Source organism: Ranitomeya variabilis, chromosome 3, assembly GCF_051348905.1.
Source record: "Ranitomeya variabilis isolate aRanVar5 chromosome 3, aRanVar5.hap1, whole genome shotgun sequence".
NCBI lineage: Eukaryota > Metazoa > Chordata > Amphibia > Anura > Dendrobatidae > Ranitomeya > Ranitomeya variabilis.
The window spans coordinates 242,576,964-242,600,261 of record NC_135234.1 but is presented as its reverse complement, the minus strand read 5'-3'; the positions used below and the strand labels follow the sequence as shown (position 1 = coordinate 242,600,261).

The 23,298-nt window shown below is 46.3% G+C and overlaps 1 long non-coding RNA gene across 1 annotated transcript in view; it reads right to left on the bottom strand.

Annotated features, from left to right (window-relative positions):
* LOC143818124 (uncharacterized) overlaps window positions 1-23,298 on the bottom strand; it is a 145,624-nt gene that overhangs the window by 77,780 nt on the left and 44,546 nt on the right. The gene's annotated exons all lie outside the window — the stretch shown is intronic.

Below are 23,298 nucleotides of genomic sequence, written 5' to 3'. Positions count from 1 at the left end.
CCATGTTAATAGTTTACGGAGTCCAGTAGTCCTTCTCATACAACACTGACGGCTCCGTGCTGACTCGGTTAGACCCCTTACAAGGTCCAAAGCCATAGAAAATCCAAGATTCCGAGGCACCAGAGAAAATGGGGATAAACATAACCTTTATTCCATTACTACATCCATTACTGGGAAAATGAGAGATGTCAGGGGGAAAATGAAAGAAGTAAGGTGCTGCTGCAGTATGAGGCTGTGTATATAGAATAGTGAGGCACTGCAGGTGGAGGCTGTGTATAAGGCCACATTCACATGTTCAGTATTTGGTCAGTATTTTACCTCAGTATTTGTAAGCCAAAACCATGAGTGGGAGAAAAATACAGAAGTGGTGACGTATTTTTAATATAGTTTTCCTCTGATTGTTTTACTCCCAAGTTTTAGCTTACAAATAGTGAGGTAAAAATACTGACCAAGTTATGTGTGAACGAGGTCTAAAGGAGAAAAGTGTGGTGCTGCAGAAGAAGTAGGCAGTGTATAAAATACGCTTTATTGCAATTTTTCTCAGGATCAAGTGTTTACAATTGTATGTGGAAGAGGAGTGTGAGGTAGAGTTGAGCGACTTTCATTTTTTTAAGATCGAGTCGGGTTTTGTGAAACCCGATTTTGTCCAGAGTCGAGTCGAGTGCAGTCGGCCGATTATCGCTAAAAGTCGGGGATCGACCGAAACACGAAACCCAATGCAAGTCAATGGGGAAGCATAGTTGGCAGTGAGTGGAGGCCAGGAAAACACCTACAGTGCCCATTTTAATGCCAAAAACATCCATTCTTGTTTCTGAAGCTTGTCAATCTTAATTAACTTTATAATAATAGTTGGGCATAGGGAATTGGGGGTCATTTGGCAAAAGTTGTGGGGGGAGTAGGGCCGGCTCAAGTTTTTCGTGGGCCCAGGAAATGCGGACTACGTCACGGCGGTGTTGCAGGGAAAGGTAAGTATTTCAACATTGCAAGTGCTGTGATCTTGAGCAAGCAGGGGGGGCCCACTCGTTCGCATTGGCACTGGCACAGGGCCCCTCAAAGTACAGCGATGTGTGTTTGCATGGCGGGGGCGCCTCCCACCAGCAGCGACACTTTTGCGTACTCTGAGGGGCCCTGTGCCAGTGACGTCGCCAACGAGTATGCCCCCCCACCTGATGAAGGAACCTGCACTTTCATCTGCACCTTCCTCTCTGTCCCTGTGTAAGGTGGTATAACATGCGGGAAGGGGAACCTTACTTTCAGCAGGGTCAGATTCTGGCTGTGTAGAGTATAAGGGGAATGTAGTGGTCTAGGTCAATGTACCAGCAGACTCATCTAGCAGTGGCTGGGCAATGGGCAGGATGAGGAGGAAACAGATATAGGGCCAAAGAATAAAGTAGGCTAAATGCAGTTCAAAATTGGTAACAGGACTAAACAGGCGGCATTGCTTTGTTCAGTGGAGTAGCAAACCCAAGAGCAGCAGACACTGTTTCAAGGGCCTAACCACACTAGTAGGCCAAATGCAGTTTAATATCTGATAGTATAGGGCGAAAGCCAGAATGTGGAAGCTCAGCTTTGTTCAGTTGAGGACAACACCAGGCAGGGGCAGACAGACACCTTTAGTAGGCCGGAACAGCCAATTTTTTTAAAAAACAGCAGTTAATAAGAGGCAGAAGGTAGAAGCTCAGCTTTATTCAGTTGAGGACAACACCAGGCAGGGGCAGACCCCTTTAGTAGGCCGGAACAGCCAATTGCATTTTTAAAAATGGTAATTTGGAACAGAAGGTTGAAGCACAGCTTTATTCAGTTGCAGCTTCTTGGCAATAATATAAAGAAGACGAGACAGGACAACACTCGTTGGATGCCATATCTGTGTTTTCACTGGAAAAAAAACTGTCAGTTAACTACTTGTAGGAGAAAGTTTTTGTAGCTGGAGGCCACTTTTTGTATTGTACCAGTTTTTTGTTGTATGTTTGGAACTGAAGGTTGAAGCTCAGCTTTATTCAGTTGAGGACAACACCAGGCAGGGGCAGACCCCTTTAGTAGGCCGGAACAGCCAATTGCATTTTTAAAAATGGTAATTTGGAACTGAAGGTTGAAGCTCAGCTTTATTCAGTTGAGGCCAACACCAGGCAGGGGCAGACAGACACCTTTAGTAGGCCGGAACAGCCAATTGCATTTTTAAAAATGGTAATTTGGAACTGAAGGTTGAAGCTCAGCTTTATTCAGTTGAGGACAACACCAGGCAGGGGCAGACAGACACCTTTAGTAGGCCGGAACAGCCAATTGCATTTTTAAAAATGGTAATTTGGAACTGAAGGTTGAAGCTCAGCTTTATTCAGTTGAGGACAACACCAGGCAGGGGCAGACAGACACCTTTAGTAGGCCGGAACAGCCAATTGCATTTTTAAAAATGGTAATTTGGAACTGAAGGTTGAAGCTCAGCTTTATTCAGTTGAGGACAACACCAGGCAGGGGCAGACAGACACCTTTAGTAGGCCGGAACAGCGAATTGCATTTTTAAAAATGGTAATTTGGAACAGAAGGTTGAAGCACAGCTTTATTCAGTTGCAGCTTCTTGGCAATAATATAAAGAAGACGAGACAGGACAACACTCGTTGGATGCCATATCTGTGTTTTCACTGGAAAAAAAACTGTCAGTTAACTACTTGTAGGAGAAAGTTTTTGTAGCTGGAGGCCACTTTTTGTATTGTACCAGTTTTTTGTTGTATGTTTGGAACTGAAGGTTGAAGCTCAGCTTTATTCAGTTGAGGACAACACCAGGCAGGGGCAGACAGACACCTTTAGTAGGCCGGAACAGCCAATTGCATTTTTAAAAATGGTAATTTGGAACTGAAGGTTGAAGCTCAGCTTTATTCAGTTGAGGACAACACCAGGCAGGGGCAGACAGACACCTTTAGTAGGCCGGAACAGCGAATTGCATTTTTAAAAATGGTAATTTGGAATAGAAGGTTGAAGCACAGCTTTATTCAGTTGCAGCTTCTTGGCAATAATATAAAGAAGACGAGACAGGACAACACTCGTTGGATGCCATATCTGTGTTTTCACTGGAAAAAAAACTGTCAGTTAACTACTTGTAGGAGAAAGTTTTTGTAGCTGGAGGCCACTTTTTGTATTGTACCAGTTTTTTGTTGTATGTTTGGAACTGAAGGTTGAAGCTCAGCTTTATTCAGTTGAGGACAACACCAGGCAGGGGCAGACCCCTTTAGTAGGCCGGAACAGCCAATTGCATTTTTAAAAATGGTAATTTGGAACTGAAGGTTGAAGCACAGCTTTATTCAGTTGAGGACAACACCAGGCAGGGGCAGACAGACACCTTTAGTAGGCCGGAACAGCCAATTGCATTTTTAAAAATGGTAATTTGGAACAGAAGGTTGAAGCACAGCTTTATTCAGTTGCAGCTTCTTGGCAATAATATAAAGAAGACGAGACAGGACAACACTCGTTGGATGCCATATCTGTGTTTTCACTGGAAAAAAAACTGTCAGTTAACTACTTGTAGGAGAAAGTTTTTGTAGCTGGAGGCCACTTTTTGTATTGTACCAGTTTTTTGTTGTATGTTTGGAACTGAAGGTTGAAGCTCAGCTTTATTCAGTTGAGGACAACACCAGGCAGGGGCAGACAGACACCTTTAGTAGGCCGGAACAGCCAATTGCATTTTTAAAAATGGTAATTTGGAACAGAAGGTTGAAGCACAGCTTTATTCAGTTGAGGACAACACCAGGCAGGGGCAGACAGACACCTTTAGTAGGCCGGAACAGCCAATTGCATTTTTAAAAATGGTAATTTGGAACTGAAGGTTGAAGCACAGCTTTATTCAGTTGCAGCTTCTTGGCAATAATATAAAGAAGACGAGACAGGACAACACTCGTTGGATGCCATATCTGTGTTTTCACTGGAAAAAAAACTGTCAGTTAACTACTTGTAGGAGAAAGTTTTTGTAGCTGGAGGCCACTTTTTGTATTGTACCAGTTTTTTGTTGTATGTTTGGAACTGAAGGTTGAAGCTCAGCTTTATTCAGTTGAGGACAACACCAGGCAGGGGCAGACACCTTTAGAAGGACGGAAAAGCCAATTTTTTTAAAAACAGCAGTTAATCAGAGCCAGAAGGTAGAAGCTCAGCTTTATTCAGTTGAGGCCAACTTGAATTAGGGACTGCAGACAGACTTTGCAGGCTGTCCCCTGTGTGGACCATGCATCCAATACATTAACCCATTGAGCCACAAAGGACACGTAACCTTCCGTGGCCAGGCCTACAGGTCCATGTGTCTGTTGTCAGGTATACCTTTGGACTGACAAATTGACAGAATGCAAGGACAATGCGGTCTTTAACATGCAGGTGGAGGGGTGGGATGGCTTTTCTCGCAAAAGAATTGTCAACTGGGTAGCTCATAGCGTGGTATATCGTAGTTCATCCTGGCTTTATTAATATTAAATTAAATTAAAAAATAGGCTCTATGCACTTTATAATTGGTTCCAGGGGTACACGGGCAGCAGTGGTCTGGTCAGTGGAGGCCTAGTGGAAGGAGGGACCGCAGACAGGCTTCAAAGGCCTAACATAATTAAATTGGGCTGGCTGTAGGCACTTTATTATTAGTTACAGGGGTACACGGGCAGCAGTGGTCTGGTCAGTGGAGGCCTAGTGGAAGGAGGGACCGCAGACAGGCTTCGAAGGCCTAATATAATTAAATTGGGCTGGCTGTAGGCACTTTATTATTAGTTACAGGGGTACACGGGCAGCAGTGGTCTGGTCAGTGGAGGCCTAGTGGAAGGAGGGACCGCAGACAGGCTTCAAAGGCCTAACATAATTAAATTGGGCTGGCTGTAGGCACTTTATTATTAGTTACAGGGGTACACGGGCAGCAGTGGTCTGGTCAGTGGAGGCCTAGTGGAAGGAGGGACCGCAGACAGGCTTCGAAGGCCTAATATAATTAAATTGGGCTGGCTGTAGGCACTTTATTATTAGTTACAGGGGTACACGGGCAGCAGTGGTCTGGTCAGTGGAGGCCTAGTGGAAGGAGGGACCGCAGACAGGCTTCGAAGGCCTAACATAATTAAATTGGGCTGGCTGTAGGCACTTTATTATTAGTTACAGGGGTACACGGGCAGCAGTGGTCTGGTCAGTGGAGGCCTAGTGGAAGGAGGGAGCGCAGAAAGGCTTCGAAGGCCTAACATAATTAAATTGGGCTGGCTGTAGGCACTTTATTATTAGTTACAGGGGTACACGGGCAACAGTGGTCTGGTCAGTGGAGGCCTAGTGGAAGGAGGGACCGCAGACAGGCTTCGAAGGCCTAATATAATTAAATTGGGCTGGCTGTAGGCACTTTATTATTAGTTACAGGGGTACACGGGCAGCAGTGGTCTGGTCAGTGGAGGCCTAGTGGAAGGAGGGACCGCAGACAGGCTTCGAAGGCCTAACATAATTAAATTGGGCTGGCTGTAGGCACTTTATTATTAGTTACAGGGGTACACGGGCAGCAGTGGTCTGGTCAGTGGAGGCCTAGTGGAAGGAGGGACCGCAGACAGGCTTCGAAGGCCTAATATAATTAAATTGGGCTGGCTGTAGGCACTTTATTATTAGTTACAGGGGTACACGGGCAGCAGTGGTCTGGTCAACGGAGGCCGATTGTAATGAGTGTCTGCCAGTTAGTAGTCCAAAACAACAACTAAATGTGAATGTCTCGCATTAAAACAAAACAAAAACACTAAAGGGTGCAATCATTAGGTTCAGGGGTGGGATCCTCTGCGTTGTTTCAGACCTCCTAATTTAGCGCAAAGTATTTACTGTGGTAAATAGAGGACACTGCCCCTGACTATGTTAAGTACCATCATACATGTCAACACAATGGTATTGTCAGTGGCAGGTATGGAAGGATGTCAGCGCATAGACTTAACATTGGTGGAAGTGTGAGAGATAACTGTGGAAGTGGTAGAGCAATGTTTGACCTGGGGGTGGGTGAACTCTCTTGTGGCCGGCGTTACAGGCCCAAGGCCCCTCATGTTACAACAGTGTGTCTGACGTTGGGTGCGCACCACCACCGCCAGAGACACTTTATTGTACTATGAGGAACCCAGTAGCAATGCCGTCGACCAAAAGCGAGTACACCCACCTCTTCAGACAAACAGCAGTCTCACGGGTGCTTGCGCCAAGTCGTGATACCACGGCCCCGTGTGGGGAGTTTGGCCATTTAGGGAGGTGTAAACATGTCGTATGCTGGACAATCAGCTGCAGCAAATTAGACATTAGAAAAGTAATTCACAGTAGTCCACAGGCAAGAGCTTTTCATAGGAAAGCTAGGTGTCGGCCGGGCAAGGTGGGGCAAAAGATTTCGAAATCCAGTTGTGGTTCATTTTAATGAATGTTAGATCGTCAACATTTTGGGTAGCCAGACGAGTCCTTTTTTCGGTTAATATTGAACCTGCAGCACTGAATACTCTTTCTGATAGGACACTTGCTGCCGGGCAAGCAAGCTCCTGCAATGCATATTCTGCCAATTCTGGCCAGGTGTCTAATTTTGATGCCCAGTAATCAAATGGGAATGACGGTTGAGGGAGAACATCGATAAGGGATGAAAAATAGTTAGTAACCATACTGGACAAATGTTGTCTCCTGTCACTTTCAATTGATGCAGCAGTACCTGTCCTGTCTGCGGTCATAGCAAAATCACTCCACAACCTGGTCAGAAAACCCCTCTGTCCAACGCCACTTCTGATGTGTGCACCCCTAACACTCCTAGTCTGTTGCCCCCTTGAGCTCGTGTGAGAACGATCACGTGCGCTGTGTGCTGGGAATGCCTGAAGCAAACGGTCAACAAGAGTTGATTGTTTGGTTGCTAATATTAGTTCCAAGTTCTCATGTGGCATAATATTTTGCAATTTGCCTTTATAGCGTGGATCAAGGAGGCAGGCCAACCAGTAATCGTCATCGTTCATCATTTTCGTAATGCGTGTGTCCCTTTTTAGGATACGTAAGGCATAATCCGCCATGTGGGCCAAAGTTCCAGTTGTCAAATCTCCGGTTGTGATTGGGTGAGGGGCAGTTGCAGGCAAATCTACGTCACTTGTGTCCCTCAAAAAACCAGAACCCGGCCTTGACACGCAACCAATTTCCAGTGCCCCCGGGAAAGGTTCCGCATTAAAAATATACTCATCCCCATCATCCTCCTCGTCCTCCACCTCCTCTTCGCCCGCTACCTCGTCCTGTACACTGCCCTGACCAGACAATGGCTGACTGTCATCAAGGCTTTCCTCTTCCTCTGGTGCAGACTGCGGTCTGTGGAAGAGCTGTAGCTTCTGCAGGAGGACGAGGAGGAGGAGGAGGAGGGGGTGCGAACGCCTACAGCCAACTGTTTCCTAGACCGTGGGCTAGGCACAACTGTCCCTAAATTAATGTCCCCTGTGGACCCTGCATCCACCACATTCACCCAGTGTGCCGTGATGAACACATAACGTCCCTGGCCATGCCTACTGGTCCATGCATCTGTAGTCAGGTGCACCTTTGTACTCACAGATTGCCTGAGTGCATGGACGATGCGCTGTTTAACATGCTGGTGCAGGGCTGGGATGGCTTTTCTGGAAAAAAAGTGTCGACTGGGTAGCTCGTATCGTGGTTCAGCGTACTCCATCAGGGCTTTGAAAGCTTCGCTTTCAACTAACCGGTAGGGCATCATCTCTAACGAGATTAGTCTAGCTATGTGGGCGTTAAAACCCTGTGTACGCGGATGCGAGGATAAGTACTTCCTTTTTCTAACCAGAGTCTCATGTAGTGTGAGCTGAACTGGAGAGACGGAGATCGTGGAACTTGCGGGTGTGCCGGTGGACATGGCAGACTGAGAGACGGTTGGAGACGGTATTGTTTCCGCCGGTGCCCTAGATGCAATATTTCCGCCTACAAAACTGGTGATTCCCTGACCCTGACTGCTTTTGGCTGGCAAAGAAACCTGCACAGATACTGCCGGTGGTGCGGAAAATGGTGGCCTTACAGTGACGGAAGGGATGTTGCGTTGATGACTAGCTTCATTGGCCGAGGGTGCTACAACCTTAAGGGACGTTTGGTAGTTAGTCCAGGCTTGAAAATGCATGGTGGTTAAGTGTCTATGCATGCAACTAGTATTGAGACTTTTCAGATTCTGACCTCTGCTTAAGCTAGTAGAACATTTTTGACAGATGACTTTGCGCTGATCAATTGGATGTTGTTTAAAAAAATGCCAGACTGCACTCTTCCTAGCATCGGATCCCTTTTCAGGGATTGCAGACTGAGCTTTAACCGGATGGCAACGCTGTGCTCCAACAGGTTTTGGCTTTGACACGCGTTTTGGGCCAGATAGGGGCCCGGCAGATGGAACCTGTTGCGATGTTGATGCCTGCTGCGGCCCCTCCTCCACCTCCACTTCTGAACTACTGCTGCCTGCACCCTGTTCCCCCAATGTGTTGTGAATTTGGATTCTGGGCTCCCCCGGTGGCTACTGGTGGAATTGAACTTGTGACATCATCTTCCCTGTTCACCTGTTCTGATTAGATCTGGGTGTCGCTATATAACCTGGCTTCTCTGTTAGATGCTTGCCGGTCAACAATGTAATCAGAAGCCTCTCTGTGCTTGTTCCTGCTCCCAGACATCTACTAGATAAGTTGGACATTCGTCCATGTTTTGTTTTTGTATTTTGGTTCCAGTTCACAGCTGCAGTTTCGTTACTGTGTCTGGAAAGCTCTTGTTGATCAGGAATTGCCACTCTGGTATTATGAGTTAATGCCAGAGTCCTAAAGTAATTTCTGGATGTGTTTTGTTAGGGTTTTCTACTGACCATGAAAGTATGCTTTCTGTCTTCTGCTATCTAGAAAGCGGACCTCAAATTTGCTAAAACTATTTTCCTGCTGCGTTTGTTGTTTCATCTCATATCACCGCCAATATATGTGGGGGGCTTCTGTCTCCTTTTTTTGGGCATTTCTCTAGAGGTGAGTCAGGTCTTATATTTCCCTCTGCTAGCATTATTTAGTTCTCCGGCCGGCGCTGGGCATATAGGGATAAAAAGTAGGACATGCTACCTGGCTACTTCTAGATGATGCGGTAGGTTTAGTTCATGGTCAGTATAGTTACATCTTCCAAGAGCTTGTTCCTATAGAGGCTTATGCTAGTTCTCTGGCCATGGAGATCATGACAGTTTGACCGGCCCACTAAAGGGTTAAAATCCTTGGCTGAGAAAGGAGAGAAATAAGAAGTCTGCTGAGAGTTTTTTTTTTTTTCCCTCTGTGCTCTTGATTGGATCACTTGCCAGTCTGTCTATGCTGCAGTCTTTCTTTTTTTTCTCTCTCCTTATAATCTTTGAATGGCTTTGTGTTCACCTGTTAATAATGGATCTTCAGAGTGTAACTGCAGGTTTGAATAATCTCACCACGAAAGTACAAAATTTGCAAGATTTTATTATTCATGCTCCGGTATCTGAGCCGAGAATTCCTTTGCCGGAATTCTTCTCAGGGAATAGATCTAGCTTTCAGAATTTTAGAAATAATTGTAAGCTATTTTTGTCCCTGAAATCTCGTTCTGCTGGAGACCCTGCACAGCAGGTTGGGATTGTGATTTCCTTGCTCCGCGGCGACCCTCAAGACTGGGCTTTTGCATTGGCACCAGGGGATCCTGCGTTGCGCAATGTGGATGCGTTTTTTTTGGCCTTGGGCTTGCTGTATGAGGAACCTCATTTGGAACTTCAGGCAGAAAAAACTTTGATGTCCCTATCGCAGGGGCAAGATGAAGCTGAAATTTACTGCCAAAGATTCCGTAAATGGTCTGTGCTTACTCAGTGGAATGAGTGTGCCTTGGCGGCTACTTTCAGAGAGGGTCTCTCTGATGCCATTAAGGATGTTATGGTGGGGTTCCCTGTGCCTGCGGGTCTGAATGAGTCCATGACAATGGCCATTCAGATCGATAGGCGTCTGCGGGAGCGCAAACCAGTGCACCATCTGGCGGTGTCCACTGAGAAGACGCCAGAAAGCATGCAGTGTGATAGAATTCTGTCCAGAAGCGAGCGGCAGAATTTTAGACGGAAAAATGGGTTGTGTTTCTATTGTGGGGATTCTACTCATGTTATATCAGCATGCTCTAAGCGTACTAAAAAGCTTGATAAATCCGTTTCCATTGGCACTTTACAGTCTAAATTTATTTTGTCTGTGACCCTGATTTGCTCTTTGTCATCTATTACTACTGACGCCTATATCGACTCTGGCGCCGCTTTGAGTCTTATGGATTGGTCCTTTGCCAATCGTTGTGGGTATGATTTAGAGCCTTTGGAAACTCTTATTCCTCTGAAGGGGATTGACTCCACCCCATTGGCTAATAATAAACCACAATACTGGACACAAGTGACTATGTGTATTAATCCGGATCACCAGGAGACTATTCGTTTTCTAGTGCTGTATAATCTACATGAGGATTTGGTGCTGGGATTGCCATGGCTGCAGTCTCACAACCCAGTCCTTGACTGGAGAGCTATGTCTGTGTTGAGCAGGGGGATGAGTGGAAAACCGCATTTAATACGCCCGAGGGCCACTTTGAAGGGGCATTAGAAAGACCAAAAGGCATCACCAAATACTCAGTCTTCCAGTCCTTTATGCATGATATTTTCCGCGATTTTTTGGATAAATTTATGATAGTGTATCTGGATGATATTCTGATTTTTTCGGATGACTGGGACTCTCATGTCCGGCAAGTTAAGAGGGTTTTTCAGGTTTTGCGGTCTAATTCTCTGTGTGTCAAGGGTTCTAAGTGCGTTTTTGGGGTTCAGAGAATTTCCTTTTTGGGATATATTTTTTCTCCCTCTTCCATTGAGATGGATCCTGTCAAGGTTCAAGCTATTTGTGATTGGACGCAGCCCTCTTCTCTTAAAAGTCTTCAGAAATTTTTGGGCTTTGCCAACTTTTATCGTCGATTTATTTCTGGTTTTTCGGATGTCGTTAAGCCATTGACCGATTTGACTAGACAGGGTGCTGATGTTGCTAATTGGTCCCCTGATGCTGTGGAGGCCTTTCAGGAGCTTAAGCGCTGTTTTTCTTCTGCCCCTGTGTTGCGTCAGCCTGATGTGACTCTTCCTTTTCAGGTTGAGGTCGACGCTTCTGAGATCGGAGCTGGGGCAGTGTTGTCGCAGAAAAGTTCTGACTGCGCCGTGATGAGGCCTTGTGCCTTCTTTTCCCGTAAATTTTCGCCCGCTGAGCGGAATTATGATGTTGGGAATCGGGAGCTTTTGGCCATGAAGTGGGCGTTTGAGGAGTGGCGCCATTGGCTCGAGGGGGCCAGACATCAGGTGGTGGTATTGACTGACCACAAAAATTTGATTTATCTTGAGACCGCCAGGCGCCTGAATCCTAGACAGGCGCGCTGGTCATTATTTTTTTCTCGGTTTAATTTTGTGGTATCGTACCTACCAGGTTCTAAGAATGTTAAGGCGGATGCCCTTTCTAGGAGTTTTGAGCCTGATTCACCTGGCAACTCTGACCCCACAGGTATTCTTAAGGAGGGAGTTATCTTGTCAGCCGTTTCTCCAGACCTGCGGCGGGCCTTGCAGGAGTTTCAGGCGGATAGACCGGATCGTTGTCCGCCTGATAGGCTGTTTGTTCCTGATGATTGGACCAGTAAAGTCATCTCTGAGGTGCATTCTTCTGCGTTGGCAGGTCATCCTGGAATTTTTGGTACCAGGGATTTGGTGGCAAGATCCTTCTGGTGGCCTTCCCTGTCACGAGATGTGCGAGGCTTTGTGCAGTCTTGTGACGTTTGTGCTCGGGCCAAGCCTTGTTGTTCTCGGGCTAGTGGATTATTGTTGCCCTTGCCTATTCCTAAGAGGCCTTGGACACACATCTCGATGGATTTTATTTCAGATCTGCCTGTTTCTCAGAAGATGTCTGTCATCTGGGTGGTGTGTGACCGTTTTTCTAAGATGGTTCATTTGGTTCCCCTGCCCAAATTGCCTTCTTCTTCCGAGTTGGTGCCCCTGTTTTTTCAAAATGTTGTTCGTTTGCATGGTATTCCTGAGAATATCGTTTCTGACAGAGGAACCCAATTTGTGTCTAGATTTTGGCGGGCATTTTGTGCTAGGATGGGCATAGATTTGTCTTTTTCGTCTGCTTTTCACCCTCAGACTAATGGCCAGACCGAGCGGACTAATCAGACCCTGGAGACATATCTGAGGTGTTTTGTGTCTGCTGACCAGGATGATTGGGTTGCTTTTTTGCCATTGGCGGAGTTCGCCCTCAATAATCGGGCCAGCTCTGCCACCTTGGTTTCCCCGTTTTTCTGTAATTCGGGGTTCCATCCTCGATTTTCCTCCGGTCAGATGGAATCCTCGGATTGTCCTGGAGTGGATGCGGTGGTGGAGAGATTGCATCATATCTGGGGGCAGGTGATGGACAATTTAAAGTTGTCCCAGGAGAAGACTCAGCTTTTTGCCAACCGTCACCGTCGTGTTGGTCCTCGGCTTTGTGTTGGAGATTTGGTGTGGTTGTCTTCTCGTTTTGTCCCTATGAGGGTCTCATCTCCTAAGTTTAAGCCTCGGTTCATCGGTCCGTATAAAATATTGGAGATTCTTAACCCTGTTTCCTTCCGTTTGGACCTCCCTGCATCCTTTTCTATTCATAACGTTTTTCATCGGTCGTTATTGCGCAGGTATGAGGCACCGGTTGTGCCTTCCGTTGAGCCTCCTGCTCCGGTGTTGGTTGAGGGTGAGTTGGAGTACGTTGTGGAAAAAATCCTAGACTCCCGTGTTTCCAGACGGAGACTCCAGTATCTGGTCAAGTGGAAGGGATATGGCCAGGAGGATAATTCTTGGGTCACTGCATCTGATGTTCATGCCTCTGATCTGGTTCGTGCCTTTCATAGGGCCCATCCTGATCGCCCTGGTGGTTCTGGTGAGGGTTCGGTGCCCCCTCCTTGAGGGGGGGGTACTGTTGTGAATTTGGATTCTGGGCTCCCCCGGTGGCTACTGGTGGAATTGAACTTGTGACATCATCTTCCCTGTTCACCTGTTCTGATTAGATCTGGGTGTCGCTATATAACCTGGCTTCTCTGTTAGATGCTTGCCGGTCAACAATGTAATCAGAAGCCTCTCTGTGCTTGTTCCTGCTCCCAGACATCTACTAGATAAGTTGGACATTCGTCCATGTTTTGTTTTTGTATTTTGGTTCCAGTTCACAGCTGCAGTTTCGTTACTGTGTCTGGAAAGCTCTTGTTGATCAGGAATTGCCACTCTGGTATTATGAGTTAATGCCAGAGTCCTAAAGTAATTTCTGGATGTGTTTTGTTAGGGTTTTCTACTGACCATGAAAGTATGCTTTCTGTCTTCTGCTATCTAGAAAGCGGACCTCAAATTTGCTAAAACTATTTTCCTGCTGCGTTTGTTGTTTCATCTCATATCACCGCCAATATATGTGGGGGGCTTCTGTCTCCTTTTTTTGGGCATTTCTCTAGAGGTGAGTCAGGTCTTATATTTCCCTCTGCTAGCATTATTTAGTTCTCCGGCCGGCGCTGGGCATATAGGGATAAAAAGTAGGACATGCTACCTGGCTACTTCTAGATGATGCGGTAGGTTTAGTTCATGGTCAGTATAGTTACATCTTCCAAGAGCTTGTTCCTATAGAGGCTTATGCTAGTTCTCTGGCCATGGAGATCATGACACCAATGGCTGCCAATCGGGGTCAACAACCGGGTCATCTATTACCTCCTCTTCGAGCTCGTGTGCAACTTCGTCTGTGTCACTGTGTCGGTCTGTGGTATAGCGTTCGTGGCGGGGCAACATAGTCTCATCAGGGTCTGATTGTGGATCTGTACCCTGAGAGGGCAATGTGGTGGTCTGAGTCAAAGGAGCAGCATAGTACTCTGGCTGTGGCTGTGCATCAGTGCACTCCATGTCAGAATCTACTTGTAATGGGCATGGCCTGTTAAGTGTTTCACTTTCTAAGCCAGGGACGGTATGTGTAAAGAGCTCCATGGAGTGACCCGTTGTGTCGCCTGCTGCATCCTTCTCTCTTGTTGTAGTTTTTGCTGAGGAGGACAAGGAAGCGACTTGTCCCTGACCGTGAACATCCACAAGCGACGCGCTGCTTTTACATTTACCAGTTTCAGAAGAGGAGGCAAAAGAGCTAGAGGCTGAGTCTGCAATGTAAGCAGTGGCGTAACTACAAAGTTATGGGCCCCGGTGCGAACTTCCAAATGGGGCCCCCCCCCTACCCCCCCCCACCTTCCCCCGCCCCCACAACCCCCCCACCTTCCCCTGCCCCGCTTCCCCTAGATACGCCTCGGACTGTTGCAGGATTCTCCTGCACTGCAACATGGTGTTGGGTGCCAGCACAGCCCGCACAGTGGTATATCCAGCACAGCCCGCACAGTGGTATATCCAGCACAGCCCGCACAGTGGTATATCCAGCACAGACCGCACAGTGGTATATCCAGCACAGACCGCACAGTGGTATATCCAGCACAGCCCGCACAGTGGTATATCCAGCACAGCCCTCACAGTGGTATATCCAGCACAGCCCGCACAGGGGTATATACAGCACAGCCCGCACAGGGGTATATACAGCACAGCCAGCACAGGGGGTATATAGAGCACAGCCCTCACAGTGGTATATCCAGCACAGACCGCACAGTGGTATATCCAGCACAGCCCGCACAGTGGTATATCCAGCACAGCCCTCACAGTGGTATATCCAGCACAGCCCTCACAGTGGTATATCCAGCACAGACCGCACAGTGGTATATCCAGCACAGACCGCACAGTGGTATATCCAGCACAGACCGCACAGTGGTATATCCAGCACAGCCCTCACAGTGGTATATCCAGCACAGCCCGCACAGGGGTAAATACAGCACAGCCCGCACAGGGGTATATACAGCACAGCCCGCACAGGGGTATATACAGCACAGCCCGCACAGGGGTATATACAGCACAGCCAGCACAGGGGGTATATAGAGCACAGCCCTCACAGTGGTATATCCAGCACAGACCGCACAGTGGTATATCCAGCACAGACCGCACAGTGGTATATCCAGCACAGACCGCACAGTGGTATATCCAGCACAGCCCTCACAGTGGTATATCCAGCACAGACCGCACAGTGGTATATCCAGCACAGACCGCACAGTGGTATATCCAGCACAGCCCGCACAGGGGTATATACAGCACAGCCCGCACAGTGGTATATACAGCACAGCCCGCACAGTGGTATATACAGCACAGCCCGCACAGTGTTATATACAGCAGAGCCCGCACAGTGGTATATAGAGCACAGCCCGCACAGTGGTATATACAGCACAGCCCGCACAGTGGTATATACAGCACAGCCCGCAGTGGTATATAGAGCACAGCCCGCACAGTGGTATATAGAGCACAGCCCGCACAGTGTTATATACAGCAGAGCCCGCACAGTGGTATATAGAGCACAGCCCGCACAGTGGTATATACAGCACAGCCCGCACAGTGTTATATACAGCAGAGCCCGCACAGTGGTATATAGAGCACAGCCCGCACAGTGTTATATACAGCAGAGCCCGCACATGGGTATATACAGCACAGCCCGCACAGTGTTATATACAGCAGAGCCCGCACAGTGGTATATCCAGCACAGCCCGCACAGTGTTATATACAGCAGAGCCCGCACAGGGATATATACAGCAGAGCCCGCACAGTGGTATATACAGCAGAGCCCGCACAGTGGTATATACAGCAGAGCCCGCACAGTGGTATATACAGCAGAGCCCGCACAGTGGTATATACAGCAGAGCCCGCACAGTGGTATATACAGCAGAGCCCGCACAGTGGTATATACAGCAGAGCCCGCACAGGGATATATACAGCAGAGCCCGCACAGGGATATATACAGCACAGCCCCCACAGGGGTATATACAGCAGAGCTCCCACAGGGGTATATACAGCAGAGCCCCCACAGGGGTATATAGAGCACAGCCCACATCTCATCCCCCCCCCCCCCGATAATGGCCCCACAGTCCGGTTAAAAAGAAAAAAAAAAAAAACTCTCCTCACCTTTCCTTTTGCCCGCGCTGCTCCTGGCGGCTGCAGTCTGCCCAGGACACTGCAGGTGCGCGATGATATGACGTCATCGCGCACCCGCAGTGTACTGTCAGAGGCAGAGCGGGGAATGATGGGAGAGGAAGCGTCAGGTGACGCTCTCTCCTCCCATCATTGCATTGAACTATACCGGTGTCATAGACGCCGGTATAGTTAAATGCGGCGGCGGCGGCGGCACTGGGGGGGGGTTCCGGGGGAGGAACAGTGCAGCGGCCCACTACTGGCATCGGCTCTTCTGGCATTTGCCAGAAGTGCCCGATGGCCAGCCTGGCCCTGCTCAGACCTGCCGGCCCGGGGCCCCTGACCTGCGGGGCCCGGTCGCAATGGCGACCGCTGCGACCGCGGTAGTTACGCCCCTGAATGTAAGCCAAAACTTGCTGTTGCTGCTCCGGCTTTAAAAGCGTTTTTCCTACTCCCAGAAAAGAGAGCGTTCGAGGCCTTGTGTAGCCAGACGACGAAACTGGCTCCACAGCTCCAGACTTAGGTGGAATATTTTTATCCCCATGACCACCTGATGCTCCACTACCACTACCATCATTACCAGCTGACAATGAACGCCCACGGCCACGACCTCTTGCACCAGACTTCCTCATTGTTTTAAAAAATTAACCAAAGTAACTTTATTTGTTGCTGTCAAACAACTTACACGGTGAGCTATAACTTCAGTATGATTTCTATATCCCTTAACAGGTTGGTGAGACCACAAGGAAAATCAGGCACAATGTTACACACTCTGTTTTCTGTGGCACAAAATCACAGAGATGACACACACGCAGGACTGTCACTCAAGCACTAATGTCAATATTATTCTCCCACCTAATTTTTTTATTTTTTTTTCTCAGGGAGACTTTAGAAACCAAATAAGATAAAATGTTTTTTTCAGGGACAATTTAGAAACCAAATACTAATAAAAAAATAAATAAAAAAAAATAGCCTTTCTATGGCCCACAATTAGAGAGAGAGAGGTGGCACACCCAGGAGTCAAGACTGGCACACAAGCTAAAAGGGCAATATTACTCTCCCACTGTTTTTTTATGTATTTTTTTTTTTCAGGGAGACTTTAGAAACCCAATAATATTAAAAAAAACAAAAAAATAAATAGGCTTTGTATGGCCCACTGAATGAGAGATGGCACACACAGGAGTGGCACACAAGCCCTGACTGAGGCCAATATTTTTCTCCCACTGATTGATGTAGTGTTTTTGTGTTGAGGTAGATTTTAGAACACAAATCTAGGAAAAAAATAAATAGGCTTTCTATGGCCCACAATTAGAGAGAGAGAGGTGGCACACCCAGGAGTCAAGACTGGCACACAAGCTGAAAGGGCAATATTACTCTCCCACTGTTTTTTTATGTATTTTTTTTTTTTCAGGGAGACTTTAGAAACCAAATAATATTAAAAAAAGCAAAAAAATAAATAGGCTTTCTATGGCCCACAATTAGAGAGAGAGAGAGGTGGCACACCCAGGAGTCAAGACTGACACACAAGCTGAAAGGGCAATATTACTCTCCCACTGTTTTTTTATGTATTTTTTTTTTTTCACGGAGACTTTAGAAACTCAATAATATTAAAAAAAACAAAAAAATAAATAGGCTTTCTATGGCCCACAATTAGAGAGAGAGAGGTGGCACACCCAGGAGTCAAGACTGGCACACAAGCTGAAAGGGCAATATTACTCTCCCACTGTTTTTTTATGTATTTTTTTTTTCAGGGAGACTTTAGAAACCCAATAATATTAAAAAAAGCAAAAAAATAAATAGGCTTTCTATGGCCCACAATTAGAGAGAGAGAGAGGTGGCACACCCAGGAGTCAAGACTGGCACACAAGCTGAAAGGGCAATATTACTCTCCCACTGTTTTTTTATGTATTTTTTTTTTTTCAGGGAGACTTTAGAAACCCAATAATATTAAAAAAAACAAAAAAATAAATAGGCTTTGTATGGGCCACTGAATGAGAGATGGCACACACAGGAGTGGCACACAAGCCCTGACTGAGGCCAATATTTTTCTCCCACTGATTGATGTAGTGTTTTTGTGTTGAGGTAGATTTTAGAACACAAATCTAGGAAAAAAATAAATAGGCTTTCTATGGCCCACAATTAGAGAGAGAGAGGTGGCACACCCAGGAGTCAAGACTGGCACACAAGCTGAAAGGGCAATATTACTCTCCCACTGTTTTTTTATGTAATTTTTTTTTTTTCAGGGAGACTTTAGAAACCAAATAATATTAAAAAAGCAAAAAAATAAATAGGCTTTCTATGGCCCACAATTAGAGAGAGAGAGGTGGCACACCCAGGAGTCAAGATTGGCACACAAGCTGAAAGGGCAATATTACTCTCCCACTGTTTTTTTATGTTTTTTTTTTTTTTTTTCAGGGAGACTTTAGAAACCCAATAATATTAAAAAAAACAAAAAAATAAATAGGCTTTGTATGGCCCACTGAATGAGAGATGGCACACACAGGAGTGGCACACAAGCCCTGACTGAGGCCAATATTTTTCTCCCACTGATTGATGTAGTGTTTTTGTGTTGAGGTAGATTTTAGAACACAAATCTAGGAAAAAAATAAATAGGCTTTCTATGGCCCACAATTAGAGAGAGAGAGGTGGCACACCCAGGAGTCAAGACTGGCACACAAGCTGAAAGGGCAATATTACTCTCCCACTGTTTTTTTATGTATTTTTTTTTTTCAGGGAGACTTTAGAAACCAAATAATATTAAAAAAAAATAAATAAATAAATAGGCTTTCTATGGCCCACAATTAGAGAGAGAGGTGGCACACCCAGGAGTCAAGACTGGCACACAAGCTGAAAGGGCAATATTACTCTCCCACTGTTTTTTTATGTATTTTTTTTTTCACGGAGACTTTAGAAACCCAATAATATTAAAAAAAACAAAAAAATAAATAGGCTTTGTATGGCCCACTGAATGAGAGATGGCACACACAGGAGTGGCACACAAGCCCTGACTGAGGCCAATATTTTTCTCCCACTGATTGATGTAGTGTTTTTGTGTTGAGGTAGATTTTAGAACACAAATCAAGGAAAAAAATAAATAGGCTTTCTATGGCCCACTCAGTGAGAGATGGCACACACAGGGATGGCACTGTAGCAGAAATGCCAATCTTAATCTTCCACAAAAAAAAAAAAAAAACAGGGACTGTCCTACAATTACTATCTCCCTGCAGTAATGTAAGCCAGGTATGGCAGGCAGCAATAGGAGTGGACTGATGCACAAATTAAATAAAAAGTGTGGACAAACAAAAAAGATAGCTGTGCAGAAAGGAAGGAACAAGAGGATATGTGCTCTGAAAAAAGCCGGATTACTCACCGGTAATGCTCTTTTAGTGAGTCCACGACAGCACCCTACTGGAGAGAGGGATCCGCCCCGCAGGAACAGGAAACCTATTGAGAAATAAATGGAGGCGGTCCGCCTCTCCTCCTCAGTTTTGATTTCAGAGTACCCGGAGGACCGCCAGTATTAGGCAAATATCATTTATTTCATTGTTTAAACTTATTTGCTTATGATTAAAAGGATTTTACTCAAATAATATGTATTATATTAATCTAGGGAGGGATGTAAGAGGGTGCTGTCGTGGACTCACTAAAAGAGCATTACCGGTGAGTAATCCGGCTTTTTACTCTTCGCCACGACAGCACCCTACTGGAGATCTTTCAGAGACCATCACCTAGGGAGGGGACCACCGTGCTGAGGACAGTCCTGCCAAAGTCTAGGTCAGAAGTTGACGATAGGTCTAGCCTATAGTGGTTATAAAATGTAGAAGGGTTTGACCACGTTGCCGCCTTACATATAGTTTCAATCGGGACGTCTCCCCTCTCTGCCCAGGAGGATGCCATCGCTCTGGTAGAGTGTGCCGTTATGCCTTCCGGAGGGTTTTCTTTCCTCGCGGAGTAAGCCAGTCTGATAGCCTCTCTGATCCACCGGGATAAGGTGCTTTTTGTTACTCCATGACCCTTCTTGACGCCCTGGAAGGAAATAAACAGAGCCCTACTCTGTCGCCAGCTGCTGGTCTTTTCAATGTATTTTAACACTACTCTTTTAACGTCTAGAGTGTGATATTTTTGTTCTTCAGGAGTGGATGGATTACTGAAGAAAGTGGGCAAGATTATTTCTTGTGACCTGTGGAATTTTTTTGCTACTTTGGGCAGGTAGGAAGGGTCTGGTTTAAGAATTAGCTTATCCTGAAAGGTTAACAAAAAAGGTGGATCTATAGAGAGTGCTTGGATGTCACTGATTCTCCTAGCTGAAGTCAGTGCTACCAAGAGGGCCGTTTTTAGTGATAGACATTTAATTGGTATTGAGTCTATTGGCTCGAATGGAGAGTCTGTTAGGGCTTGTAAGACTAAATTTAAATCCCAGGGTGGAATCCTAGGTATGTTAACTGGATTCATTCTTTCGCAGGCCGTAATAAATCTGGATACCCATCTATCCCCCGCGATGTTATGGCCATAGAGGGCTCCTAGCGCTGAAACATGAACCTTTAAGGTGTTTACAGTTAGACCTAGTTCTCTCCCTTTTTGAAGAAACTCCAGGATAGAATGTATCGGAATTTCTGATGTGTCGGTAGATGTATGGAATTGAAAAAATTTTCTCCATACTCTTGTATAGATTTTTGTGGTGGAGGGTTTTCTACTATGGAGAAGCGTATCAATTAAACCCCCCGAGAATCCTCTTGATCTTAACATCTGCCTCTCAAGTTCCAGGCCGTCAGGTGTAGATTGTCCACCTGAGGGTGGAAAAACGGACCCTGGAAGAGAAGGTTGGGCGTTGAGGGGAGGACCCAAGGATCTGAGACCGACATGGTCTGTAACCATGAGAACCATGGTCTCTTGGGCCAGAATGGAGCTATCAGTACAACTCTCGCCCCTTCTTCCCTGATTTTGCGTATAACTTGAGGAAGCAATATGATCGGAGGAAACGCGTACGCCAGACTGAACTGCCAAGGGGCTTGGAGAGCGTCCAGAATGTCCGGATGATCCGCTGGAGATAGAGAAGCAAATCTCCGGACTTTTCTGTTTTTCCTTGTGGCGAAGAGATCTATCTGAGGACGGCCCCAAAGAGATATTATGTCCAGAAATATCTGCTGGTTTAGACACCACTCTCCTTGCCTCAGGGTGTGTCTGCTTAAGAAGTCCGCCTGCTGATTGCTTGCTCCCCTTATGTGCAATGCAGTAAGGGATGTTAGGTGACTTTCTGCTAGATTTAAGATTTCCGTAGCAGAAGACATCAGAGTCTCTGATCGCGTACCTCCTTGCCGATTTAGATACGCCACCGTGGTGGTGTTGTCGGACAGGACTCTGACGTCTTTTCCCCGAATCTGTGGGAGGAAATGGTATAAGGCGTATTTTACAGCATTCAGTTCTTTAAAGTTAGAGGAGCTGCAATTTTCTTCCCTGCTCCATAAACCCTGGCAATAATCGTTCCCCATATGAGCGCCCCATCCATGAGGACTGGCGTCAGTGGTTATGGTGTGAGATGGCGTTATTACCCATGGAACCCCACTCAACAAATGGTTTGAGTCTAGCCACCACTCTAAGGAAGTTAAAACCTCCTGAGATAAGGTTATTTTTGTATTTAGGTGACCAAATAACCATCTATCCTCTTGTAAAATTTGATGTTGTAGGACTCGAGTGTGGTGTTGAGCCCATCTCACTGCTGGTATACAAGAGATAAGAGACCCTAGTAACGACATAGCTTGTCTTAGGGATATACGAGGATTAGTTATTGCGGCTAGGACTTTGTGTCTGATCAGTAGGATTTTTACCTGCGGCAGGAGACACTTTTGAGATATGGAGTCTAACTGGAACCCCAAAAACGCCTGACGGGAAAGCGGAGTGAGTCTGGATTTGTCGGTATTGATTATCCAGCCCAGGTCCTGTAGAGAGGAAATTGCGTGAGCCAAACGATCGGCACATTGAGTAACTGAATTTCCTATTACCAAAAAGTCATCCAGATAGGGCACAATCAAAGTTTCCTTCTGGCGTAGGTATGCCATCACCTCTAGCATTATCTTGGTGAAGATCCTCGGTGCTGTTGAGAGGCCGAAGGGTAAGGCCGCATACTGGAAGTGACGAACCTCGTTGTTGATTTTTACCGCCACTCTGAGGAATTTTTGGTATCTGTTATGAATGGGGAGATGATAGTAAGCATCCTTTAGATCAATGCCCCCCATCATACAGTTTGGGAAGAGGAGTTTTATGGTGGACCTAATGGACTCCATTTTAAATGTATAATTTTCAATGAATGAATTGAGTTTTTTAAGGTTTATGATGGTTCTGAAAGAACCGTCGGGCTTAGAGATTAAGAATAGGGGAGAATAGAATCCCCTACCCTCCTGTCCCACTGGCACTTGGACTAGGACCCGTTTTGATATTAGGGTTTGAATTTCAAGCTCTAAAGCCTGTTGCTGTATAGGCGAGCTGAGAGTTGTTATAATATAAGACTCGTGGGGTACACGAGAGAATTTTAATTTAATTCCATCTCGGACGATATTTAAAACCCACGAGCTAGATGTTATCTTCTCCCATTGGGTGGTGAAAAATTTAAGTCTGCCCCCAACTGGTATGTCCTCAGTATTTGTCTTTTGGGGGGTTGGGTCTTCTAAACATGGTACCTCTCTGCTTGTCGTCTTTAGGGGTCCATGTTGTAGACCTATCCGTTTGCCTCCTTTTGCCAAACGGCCTCCTTTTAAAGGCTCTCCTGTAAAACGGAATAGAGGTTTCAGGAAAAGCTTTCTTCCTGTCCTTTGCCTTTTTGAGTATCTCATCTAAGGTTTTACCAAAGAGGTACTCACCCTCACATGGGATTGCGCATATTTTAGACTTAGATTGCGCGTCCCCTTTCCAACTCTTCATCCATAGGGCTCTTCTTGCGTTATTTACAAGGCCCGCAGATCTTGCTGCTAAACGGAGTGAGTCGGCGGAGGCGTCTGCCAGAAAGGCCGCTGCTCCTCGTATCAAAGGGATGGCTGCTCTTAGTTTTTCCCTCGAGCTTTTCTTTTCAATTTGCTGGTCTAACTGATCAATCCAGATGATCATTGACCGGGCCGCGCAAGTGCTGGCTACTGCAGGTTTGAATATCCCTGTAGCCGCTTCCCAGGAACGTTTAAGGGATGATTCAGCCTTACGATCCAAAGGATCGACCAATAGTCCCGCATCCTCCACAGGTAGAGTGGATTGTTTGGAGGTAGAGGCTACAG